This window comes from Saccostrea echinata, unplaced genomic scaffold (genome assembly GCF_033153115.1).
Source record: "Saccostrea echinata isolate AGI-Se365-2 ecotype Australia unplaced genomic scaffold, CSIRO_AGI_Sech_v1 ptg000022l, whole genome shotgun sequence".
Lineage (NCBI taxonomy): Eukaryota > Metazoa > Mollusca > Bivalvia > Ostreida > Ostreidae > Saccostrea > Saccostrea echinata.
In genome coordinates this window covers 8,684,770-8,696,786 of record NW_026889771.1, presented here as the reverse complement: position 1 = coordinate 8,696,786, position 12,017 = coordinate 8,684,770, and the positions used below count along the sequence as shown (strand labels likewise).

Here is a 12,017-nt window from a genome sequence, read left to right as displayed (position 1 = left end):
TAATCAATATTTCAACTGGCCTGTAGGAATCAATTTCAGTTTGTGGGGGAGGAGGGTAACAGAAATTCTTGACTAACAAAAAAGGGAGAGTATGGAACCAGGACCGTCACCAAGTTTCTGGTTCCAAATGGGGAAGAGGAGGGTCTGGGAGCCCCCCCCCCCGAGCTAGAAAATTTTTGCGTTAATGGGCACCATTTTGGTGTGTTCTTAATTGTGGATTCTTGAAATTATCCTGAGTTTAAAATATTCAATATTCAAAAATCTAGCACCGTATGCAGATACTGTAAATAATTTACATTATTTCTAAATGATATTTTGGAGGTTTTGTTTTTAAATGGGGATGATAACCCAACTCAACCCCTTTTCGACGGCCTTGTGGAAGGTGTATATCACTGACTTGAACCAGAATTTTTTTTTAAGGGTACCATCTGGTGGGTTATGGTGCAATTGGAAGTCTTTTTTTCAAATGTTATGTATACTAAATCTAGCAGCATTACTATAAAACAGATAAATAATGAATTTATTTTGTTTCATGGCCGTAGGAACCGGGGGGGCACGGGGGGCGTGCCCCTCCCCCCCCCCCCACAATAATTTTGCCGATATATAGATTACTGTAGAAAACAGAGATACTATATGCTTGTGCCCCCTCAATAAAAACATCTGACGCCCCCCCTTTTTTTTTTGTGCTTGTCAAGAAATTTTTGGTAGATGAGAGAGCCCCTCAACTGAAAATGTATGGCTGTGCCCCCCCCCCCCCCCAACTGAAATTGCTTCCTACGGGCCTGTGTTTCAAAAATTCATATTCGATGCAACCCAACCCCCTACACACACACACACACTCCGATTGGCTTGGATTTTACTGTCTTTATACATACATGTATATTGCCGGGTCAAATAAATAATATTTAAGGAATGAATTGAATAGCTACCCAAGTTATACTGTATAACCTGGGTTGGGGCGGTTTACGCTTTATAAACAGCAATTAAAGCGGTTATTTCCATCAATAAGTGTGGAAAATAAGACAATTTCTCCTTCAAAAATGCCTTCAAGTTGTAAATATTTTAAATGTAACGTCAAGCGGATTGATACGTTTTTGACGTAAGTCATTGTGACGTAGACAACACAGGTTATACGATATAAACTTTTTTTTTATCCAATCAAATGATACGTTACAACCAAACTTATTCATGAATAACCATAATTTCATTTCTTAATATATTAATAGGCTTTGAAGTTCTTTATACGAAAGCGTATTAGTGCCTCGTAATATTTTTTAGAGTTGGCTGTTGGTAATTCCAACTTTAATCTTTGCTTTTCAAACATTAAATGGTAATGTTGAAGTCACAAAATGGTTCATTTACATATCAAAATTAACATGACGAAAACATTTATTTATAATTATAATGTTTTAATTTCGTTTATCTTATATTGTACATCAGAATTGTTCAAAAAGAGGCCTCAGGGCCTTATTGGTCACCTGAAAAGGAATGGATCCACTGTAAAGGATTCACAGAAGTATAACATAAAACAAACTGTGATAAATGAAGATATTTTGCCCCAGAAGCAGTAGAGTTATGATGATCAGGGATCAACAAAATAGTTTGTCTAGTACACAGTAACAAATCATATTATTATAAGCAGATCTGCTTACTCGCCTGTACACACTCCCATTTGTCAATTTCACCATACAGATTTGAACAAAGCAATATTACTTGCCAATGGACACATTACAATAGCCTCTCTTGGACTTTGAAGAACATTTAATGTACAAAGATAAGGTATTTTTGTCTAATTTATTTATCTATTATTTAGAAGTCTGCTTGGCCATTGAAAACTATGAAAGTAATTTTTGTATTATACATTGAATATTCCTGTACAATTCTTTTACTCAATTCACCTATCAATTACATCATTTACAGACTTTAAACTGGTGATTAAATGCCATAGGTGAATACCAAAGGGGAATAATTTCTCTCAGTAGAGTACAAATTTCCCTACAAGATTAATAAAGCCCTGCCAAGCACAAGAACACTTGACCTAGTGGTCCAGAATTTCACAAATCTGGTAAAAATACCCTTGCTCATTAGAAATTTGTACTCTGTTTTCCTCTTAGATGCCCAGGAGCAGAAAAGATTTTCAAACCATCAATACATTTTGATTTCAAAGAAAAAATGCCTTTTCACTATAAAATCATTACATTCCCATCCACCACCACAACCTCTCAACCTGGGACCAGAAATTCTACAATTTTAGAAGAGGCATCCTTGCTATCCATAACCATTAGTTAGTCTACTAAATACCCAGGGGCAGAGAAGAAAAATTTTAAAAGAATTTATGCATTTTTACTATATAACCAATTGAGCAACTCCTTAACATCAGAACACCCCTGACCCTGGGACCATGTAATTTACAATTTTGGAAAAAGGCATCCTTGCTAATCATAACCATGCACTTAGTTTGTTTTGAAATATCCAGGAACAGAGAAGACAATTTTTAAAGTATTTATGCATTTTTATTACAATCACGTATATGATCAACAGAGTCCCACCCAAGCACCAGAACCCCTAATCCAGGGGCCATAAATTTGACAATTTTGGAAGAGGCACCCTTGCTCATCTTAACCATGCACTTAGTGTGTTTGCTTAATACCCAGGAGCAAAGAAAAAGATTTTCAAAGAATAAATGCATTTTCACTAAAATCAATAGAACACCAGAGCCCCTGACCCAGTGGCTAAGAATTTCACATTTTCAGATAGTCACCTTGCTCATCATGACTATGTACTTAGTTTGTTTGCTTAAAACCAAGGGGCAGAGAATAATTTCAAAGAAATAGTGTAATTTCACCCATATGATCAATAGAACCCTACCCTAACAGAAATCCCCTGATCCAAGGGCCATGAATTTCACAATTTTGGAAGAGGCAATCTTGCTCATTATCTCCATGCACTTAGTTTATCTGCTAAATATCCAAGACCAGAGAAGATTTACAAAGAAACCGAAGACTCTGACAAGACTGTAGCTCTACTGGATTGTACTTATAACAAAGAAGGAGAAAAGTAGCACTTGGACTTGAAACTATACAACAGCAATAAATAGAATAATGATCCTTGGTTTAGTCTCTTTTTGTGGCAAGATTTATTGCAAATCAGACTAAAACTGTAGAAGGAGTAGCCTTCTTAAAGAACTCCACAGAAATTTCTACTTTTAGTAACCATGGCAACACCATTCACTGAAATCAAAAACCAATAAACAGAATTATGTATCTTAGTGTGAACTACTTGTGTGCCAAGTTCTACTGAAATCAGTCTAAAACTATAGCAGTAGCAATGTAGCACTTTGAAAAATTATTTACAGACAGACAGACAGCTAGACAGGACAACAGATACCTTACTATCCCTTACACTCTTGGTCTCTGACCAGTAGAGCTAAAAAATGCAGTTAAATTTCTCTATATAATCAAGAGCCTGTATCTAAAATAAGAACTTCTGATCCAGGGGCCATGAATTTCACCTGAACTTTTGACCCAGGGGCCATGAATTTCACAATTTTGGTAGAGGGCTCAATGCTTATTACAACCATGCCAAAACTTTAACTGCTTGATGTCCAGGAGTAATGAAGAAGATTTTAAAAGATTGCATTAATTTTGATGGTTTTAGCCCCACCCCTCAGGCCCCATGGAGGTTGTGACCATGAAATTCATTTTTGTTCCCCTTCAACCATAGAGGCCATATGCCAAAATTGGTTTAAATTGGCTTAGCAGTTCCAAAGAAGAAGCTGAAAATGTTTAAATGTTAAAAACAACTGACGAAAACAGAAACTGGTAAATTAATAGACCCTCTCTGTCTCTCTCGTTTAATACCCTTGAATGGAAAGAATTCTAGTTTAGCATGTTTATGCCAAAATTCTAAACTTGTGTTACGAACTTAATGACAGCATAGTCAATTGTACAAAGGTCAGGTTAAGATGAATGACAAGAGATTTTTAAATAATGTCCATACTGTGACTTTGGAGCTTTTGACTAGAATGAATGCAAACTTCTGCAAATATTTAATAATAAGAAAGAAGTTTTCATGATGTTAACTTCAGATCACATCTCAAAGGTTTAATATTTACATCCATTGAATGATTTCCTCTTTATTATGTTCCCCAAACGAAGTTTGGGAACATATTGTTTTTACTCTGTTTCTTATTAAGGTCTTCCGTCTTCACGGAAGACCTTATAGTGATTCTACTGTTTCTTATTAAGTCTTCCGTTCACAACGGAAGACTTATAGTGATTGTATTGTTTCTTTTTATTATTATTATTATTAAGTCTTCCGTTCACAACGGAAGACTTATAGTGATTGTATTGTTTCTTTTTATTAAGTCTTCCGTTCACAACGGAAGACTTATAGTGATTGTATTGTTTCTTTTTAAGTCTTCCGTTCACAACGGAAGACTTATAGTGATTGTATTGTTTCTTTTTATTAAGTCTTCCGTTCACAACGGAAGACTTATAGTGATTGTATTGTTTCTTTTTATTATTATTATTATTATTATTATTATTATTCCTCCCAAATTTTGTGAGCGCGATTATTCAGAGATGGTTGGATAGATTTTCACAATTTTTCACATGATAGTAGGCTGATATATGAAGTTTTTATAAAATTCCGTTTTTTGAAAAATTCACTTCCGGTCCGAAGTTACAGCCGAATTTCCAATTTTTAAATGGACTTTTGTCCGGAATTTTTCTCGGAAACGGTTTGAGGTAAAGATGTGAAATTTACAGGAGTATTAGATCATGACATTCTCTTTGTTTCGAAGTTGTTTTCGTGTGTTTCCGGTACTTCTTGTCCGAACCGGAAGTGAACTTGTGTTTGGTCAATTTTCAACTTTTTTGTTTTTTAATATTTTTTCAAGATATTATTATGTATAACAGAGGTTATTCTACAAATACTAAATATATAATTTGTTTTGAAATCAGATTCCACATTTTGCAGATTTTCGGTACCGTCATTTTCCCTATTTACCTAGTGTGTAAACAATGGGCAAAGAAAGATAACTCTGACTTTTAAGTGAGAATAGAACTTTCGAGATAAAGGCGGAAATATTATCGAAGACGTCAGAGACATATACACTCTCCACTCTCCATATCAAAATATTTAGACGTTCCATATTCACTCTTCTAATTGTAAGAGTACGTTGGTTACCGCTTCCAGTGCATGTATAGTTTAAAGTTGTCAGTGTAGTGTAAGTCTGTATTGACAGTTAATTGATTTACACATGAATATATCTAAAAAAAAAATTAATATATATGCTAGGTACCTAATTCAAGTAAATATATTATAAGCACTGAATATACATTTATAGTGATGGACAGGCATGTAATTTTATCTATCTCGTATAGTAAGTTCAGAATACGATAGTTATAAGCCTTCTATAATGCAGACGATTTATTATTCTCTATGATTTGAATGCGAAATTATCCCGATTTCCGAGTTTTATTTTCGATATTAAAAATATTACATACACTCAAAAAGGAATTGAGCGATAGAAAATTGTAATACAGTACTGTTTTAAAGCCTTTATAAATAAATTGATATCTGCAACTTAAAAGAAAGAAAATCAATCTATAGATTAGATTTGGTTATTACATGTATATTTGATAAAAAGTTAAATTATTTATGACACATGATCTATACTCTATATACCCAAGGAATTATAAAATATGTGAAAAGACGATTCTTGGATTCTTGTGAAATACTCAAAGAGTTAAAAAAAAAAGTATGTGAAAACGCGATTCTGTGTGAAATAATGGTACGCTATATGTTTCTTTTGAAAAAAAAAAACATGAAAAAAAAATTGCACAGGTCTGTTGATATGTGGGATAAGTATACCCGAATGAACACAATTTTATGCAATGGTATATAATTATGTACATGCAACTGACGTCCGCACTTTTCCTTATAATTCATAAAACATCAAATTATCTAATTCCTTTGAAGCCCCCCCCCCTTCTTGATTAATATTTGGAGACGTTCGTGCAGCTAGGCATTTGAATTATATATTCGTTTTAGATTTAATATTTTTCCCACTTAATCCCGATCCTCCTATCCATTTACATAGACCAAAAATTAGTTCTATATCGGTCACACCCATTCTTTATTAAATGTTTTCTGATTTCATAGTCAGTCATGGTCACATCCTGTATATTTTTCAGCTTAAAAAGTATCACATGAAGTGCACGTGTGTTGACCTGTCAATCAAAATCACTTGACGCTGTATGCACTGCAGTTAAGTAGCCTGAGTTCGAAATGATATTGAAGTATGATCTTTAAGTAAATCTGATGCAACAAACTTGTGAAAAAAATAGAATAAAATAAAAAATAAAATATCTCGGTATTATGAACTTCGATTGTGGGACGTGGAGACAGGTCCTTTGGATGAGATCGTATAAATCGAGGTCCCTTGTCGCAGAAGGTGCTGGCATAAAAAAGATTCCCCACTGCTCAATTGCGATAAGTGCCGAAGTATAGGACAAAAATTTGCAGTCTCCACCGGCGAGTGGTGGCGTCTCCATGTGAGTGAAAAATTCTGGAGAGGGACGTTAAACAACATACGTATAATCAATCAATCAATCAATCGATTGCTGAAGAATTACTGTAATTGAATAATCTGTCTTATAGGTATGCTGTCAAATCTTGATATTATAACTTTACAAAACTCAGTGACTTTACGTTTAATGTTATACTAACTTAATTCATTATATTTTTTTATAACACCAACACAATTATGCCAAGACATACACACAGTGAAGTTTATGATAGTACGGTGTTCGTTCGTCTGTTTGTTTGTCTTAGAAATGATTGCAAACAATTTTTTTTAAAATTGGTAATGATATACGTACATCTCTTATAGGTGCCAAATGTATTATACAAGATTGATAATGAAAATCAAAGTACCTTAAGTACTGAAAGGACTTTTTTCCCAGTTTTTTTTTTCTTTCACAGTAAATATATGTATGTTTTTTACACAGAAAAAAAGCAAATTCTCACAGATTTAGAAGAACGGAAGACTTTTTTGTTGCCATGGCAACAAGAGTCTAGTTATTATTATTATTATTCCTCCCAAATTTTGTGAGCGCGATTACTCAGAGATGGTTGGATAGATTTTCAGAATTTTTCACATGATAGTAGGCTGATATATGAAGTTTATATAAAATTCCGTTTTTTGAAAAATTCACTTCCGGTCCGAAGTTACGGCCGAATTTCCAATTTTTAAATGGACTTTTGTCCGGAATTTTTCTCGGGAACGGTTTGAGGTAAAAATGTGAAATTTACAGGGGTATTAAATCATGACATTCTCTTTGTTTCGAAGTTGTTTCGTGTGTTTCCGGTACTTCCTGTCCGAACCGGAAGTGAACTTGTGTTTGGTCAATTTTCAACTTTTTTGTTTTTTAATATTTTTTCAAGATATTATTATGTATAACAGAGGTTCTTCTACAAATACTAAATATATAATTTGTTTTGAAATCAGATTCCACATTTTGTAGATTTTCGGTACCCTCATTTTCCCTATTTACGTAGTGTGTAGACAATGGGCAAAGAAAGATAACTCTGACTTGTAAGTGAGAATAGAACTTTCGAGATAAAGGCGGAAATAGTATTGATGACGTCAGAGACATATACACTCTCCATATCAAAATATTTAGACGTTCTATATTCAATCTTCAAAATTTAAGAGTAAGTTGGTTACCGCTTCCAGTGCATGTAAAGTTTGAAGTTGCCAGTGTAGTGTAAGTCTGTATTGACAGTTAATTGATTTACACATGAATATATCTAAAAAAATTAATATATATGCTAGGTAGCTAATTCAAGTAAATATATTATAAGCACTGAATATACATTTATAGTGATGGACAGGCATGCAGTTTAATCTATTTCGTATATTAAGTTTAGAATACGATAGTTATAAGCCTTCTATAATGCAGACGATTTATTATTCTCTATGATTTGAATGCGAAATTATCCCGATTTCCGAGTTTTACTTTCGATATTAAAAAATATTACATACACTCAAAAAAGGAATTAAGCGATAGAAAATTGTAATACAGTACTGTTTTAAAGCCTTTATAAATAAATTGATATCTGCCACTGAAAAGAAAGAAAATCAATCTATAGATTAGATTTGGTTATTACATGTATATTTGATAAAAGGTTAAATTATTTATGACACATGATCTATACTCTATATACCCAAGGAATTATAAAAGATGTGAAAAGGCGATTCTTGGATTCTTGTGAAATACTCAAAGAGTTAAAGAGTGTGTGAAATAATGGTACGCTATATGTTTCTTTTGAAAAAAAAAACATGATAAAAAAAATTGTACAGGTCTGTTGATATGTGGGATAAGTATATCTGAATGAACACAATTTTATGCAATGATATATAATCATGTACATGCAACTGACGTCCGTACTTTTCCTTATAATTCATAAAACATAAAATTATCTAATTCCTTTGAAGCCCCCCCCCTCCCCCCGTCTTGATTAATATTTGGAGACGTTCGTGCAGCTAGGCATTTGAATTATATATTCGTTTTAGATTTAAATCTGGAACATGTGAATAACATTACCATTTACATGTATACAGAATTTCATATTCTATAATTATGGAATGTTCAATTTACATGTCTGAGAGAGAGAGAGAGAGAGAGAGAGAGAGAGAGGAGAGATTCCCTCTTAATCCCGATCCAGACCCAAAAGTATAGTTCTATATCGGTCACACCCATTCTTTATTAGATGTTTTCTGATTTCATAGTCAGTCATGGTCACATCCTGTATATTTTTCAGCTTAAAAAGTATCACACGAAGTGCACGTGTGTTGACCTGTCAATCAAAATCATTTGACGCTGTATGCACTGCAATTAAGTAGCCTGAGTTCGAAATGATCTTGAAGTATGATCTTTAAGTAAATTTGATGCAATAAACTTGTGAAAGAATAGAATAAAATAAAAAAATAAAATATCTTGGTATTATGAACTTCGATTGTGGGACGTGGAGACCGGTCCTTTGGATGAGATCGTATAAATCGAGGTCCCTTGTCGCAGAAGGTGCTGGCCTAAACAAGATTCCTCACTGCTCAATTGCGATAAGTGCCAAAGTATAGGACAAAAATTTGCAGTCTCCACCGGCGAGTGGTGGCATCTCCATGTGAGTGAAAAATTCTGGAGAGAGACGTTAAACAACATACGTATAATCAATCAATCAGTCGATTGCTGAAGAATTACTGTAATTGAATAATCTGTTTTATAAGTATGCTGTCAAATCTTGATATTATAACTTTACAAAACTCAGTGACTTTACGTTTAATGTGATACTAACTTAATTCATTATATTTTTTTATAACATCATCACAATTATGCCAAAACATATACATAGTGAAGTTTATGATAGTACGGTGTTCGTTCGTCTGTTTGTTTGTCTTAGAAATGATTGCAAACAATTTTTTTCAAAAATTGCAAATGATATACGTATATCTCTTATAGGTGCAAAATGTATTATACAAGATTGATAATGAAAATCAAAGTACCTTAAGTAATGAAAGGACTTTTTTCCAGTTAATTTTTTCTTTCACAGTAAATATGATATGTATGTTTTTTACACAGAAAAAGGCAAATTCTTACAGATTTAGAAGAACGAAAGACTTTTTTGTTGCCATGGCAACAAGAGTCTAGTTATTATTATTATTATTATTCCTCCCAAATTTTGTGAGCTCGATTACTCAGAGATGGTTGGATAGATTTTCACAATTTTTCACATGATAGTAGGCTGATATATGAAGTTTATATAAAATTCCGTTTTTTGAAAAATTCACTTCCGGTCCGAAGTTACGGCCGAATTTCCAATTTTTAAATGGACTTTTGTCCGGAATTTTTCTCGGAAACGGTTTGAGGTAAAGATGTGAAATTTACAGGAGTATTAGATCATGACATTCTCTTTGTTTTGAAGTTGTTTTCGTGTGTTTCCGGTACTTCCTGTCCGAACCGGAAGTGAACTTGTGTTTGGTCAATTTTCAACTTTTTTGTTTTTTAATATTTTATCAAGATATTATTATGTATAACAGAGGTTCTTCTACAAATACTAAATATATAATTTGTTTTAAAATCGGATTGCGCATTTTCTAGATTTTAGGTACCGTCATTTTCCCCATTTACCTAGTGTGTATACAATGGGCAAAGAAAGATAACTCTGATCTGTAAGTGAGAATAGAACTTTCGAGATAAAGGCGGAAATAGTATCGATGACGTCAGAGACATATACAATATTTAGACGTTCCATATGCACTCTTCTAAATGTAAGAGTACGTTGGTTACCGCTTCCAGTACATGTATAGTTTAAAGTTGCCAGTGTAGTGTAAGTCTGTATTGACAGTTAATTGATTTACACATGAATATATCTAAAAAAAATTAATATATATATGCTAGGTACCTAACTCAAGTCAATATATTATAAGCACTGAATATACATTTACAGTGATGGACAGGCATGCAATTTTATCCATCTCGTATAGTAAGTTCAGAATACGATAGTTATAAGCCTTCTATAATGTAGACGATTTATTATTCTCTATGATTTGAATGCGAAATTTTCCCGATTTCCGAGTTTTATTTTCGATATTAAAAAATATTACATACACTCAAAAAGGAATTGAGCGATAGAAAATTGTGATACAGTACTGTTTTAAAGCCTTTATAAATAAATTGATATCTGCCACTTAAAAGAAAGAAAATCAATCTATAGATTAGATTTGGTTATTACATGTATATTTGATAAAAAGTTAAATTATTAATGACACATGATTTATACTCTATATACCCAAGGAATTATAAAAGATTTGAAAAGACGATTCTTGGATTCTTGTGAAATACTCAAAGAGTTAAAAAAAAATATGTGAAAACGCGATTCTGTGTGAAATAATGGTACGCTATATGTTTCTTTTGGAGAGAGAAAAAAAAAACATGATAAAAAAATTGCACATGTCTCTTGATATGTGGGATAAGTATACCTGAATGAACACAATTTTATATAATTATGTACATGCAACTGACGTCCGTACTTTTCCTTATAATTCTCCCCTCCCCCCTCCCCCGTCTTGATTATTTGGAGACGTTCGTACAGCTAGGCATTTGAATTATATATTCGTTTTAGATTTAAATCTGGAACATGTGAATATAATTAACATTTACATGTATACAGAATTTCATATTCTATAATGGTAGATTTGTCATTATGAAATGCTCAATTTACGTCTGAGAGAGAGAGGGAGAGAGAGATTCCCTCTTAATCCCGATCCTCCTGTCCATTTACATAGACCAAAAATTAGTTCTATATCGGTCACACCCATTCTTTATTAAATGTTTTCTGATTTCATAGTCAGTCATGGTCACATCCTGTATATTTTTCAGCTTAAAAAGTATCACACGAAGTGCACGTGTGTTGACCTGTCAATCAAAATCCCTTGACGCTGTATGCACTGCAATTAAGTAGCCTGAGTTCGAAATGATCTTGAAGTATGATCTTTAAGTAAATCTGATGCAACAAACTTGTGAAAAAATAGAATAAAATAAAAAATAAAATATCTCGGTATTATGAACTTCGATTGTGGGACGTGGAGACCGGTCCTTTGGATGAGATCGTATAAATCGAGGTTCCTTGCCGCAGAAGGTGCTGGCATAAAAAAGATTCCCCACTGTTCAATTGAGATAAGTGCCAAAGTATAGAACAAAAATTTGCAGTCTCCACCGGCGAGTGGTGGCATCTCCATGTGAGTGAAAAATTCTGGAGAGGGACGTTAAACAACATACGTATAATCAATCAATCAATCAATCGATTGCTGAAGAATTGCTTAAATTGAATAATCTGTCTTATAGGTATGCTGTCAAATCTTGATATTATAACTTTACAGAACTCAGTGACTTTACGTTTAGTGTGATACTTTTTTATAACACCATCACAATTATGCCAAAATATACATA

At 33.2% G+C, this 12,017-nt stretch overlaps 1 protein-coding gene across 1 annotated transcript in view; it reads left to right on the top strand.

Annotated features, from left to right (window-relative positions):
- The window catches only part of LOC133190372 (phosphoribosyl pyrophosphate synthase-associated protein 2-like), a 195,952-nt gene that overhangs the window by 162,056 nt on the left and 21,879 nt on the right, over positions 1 to 12,017 (top strand). The gene's annotated exons all lie outside the window — the stretch shown is intronic.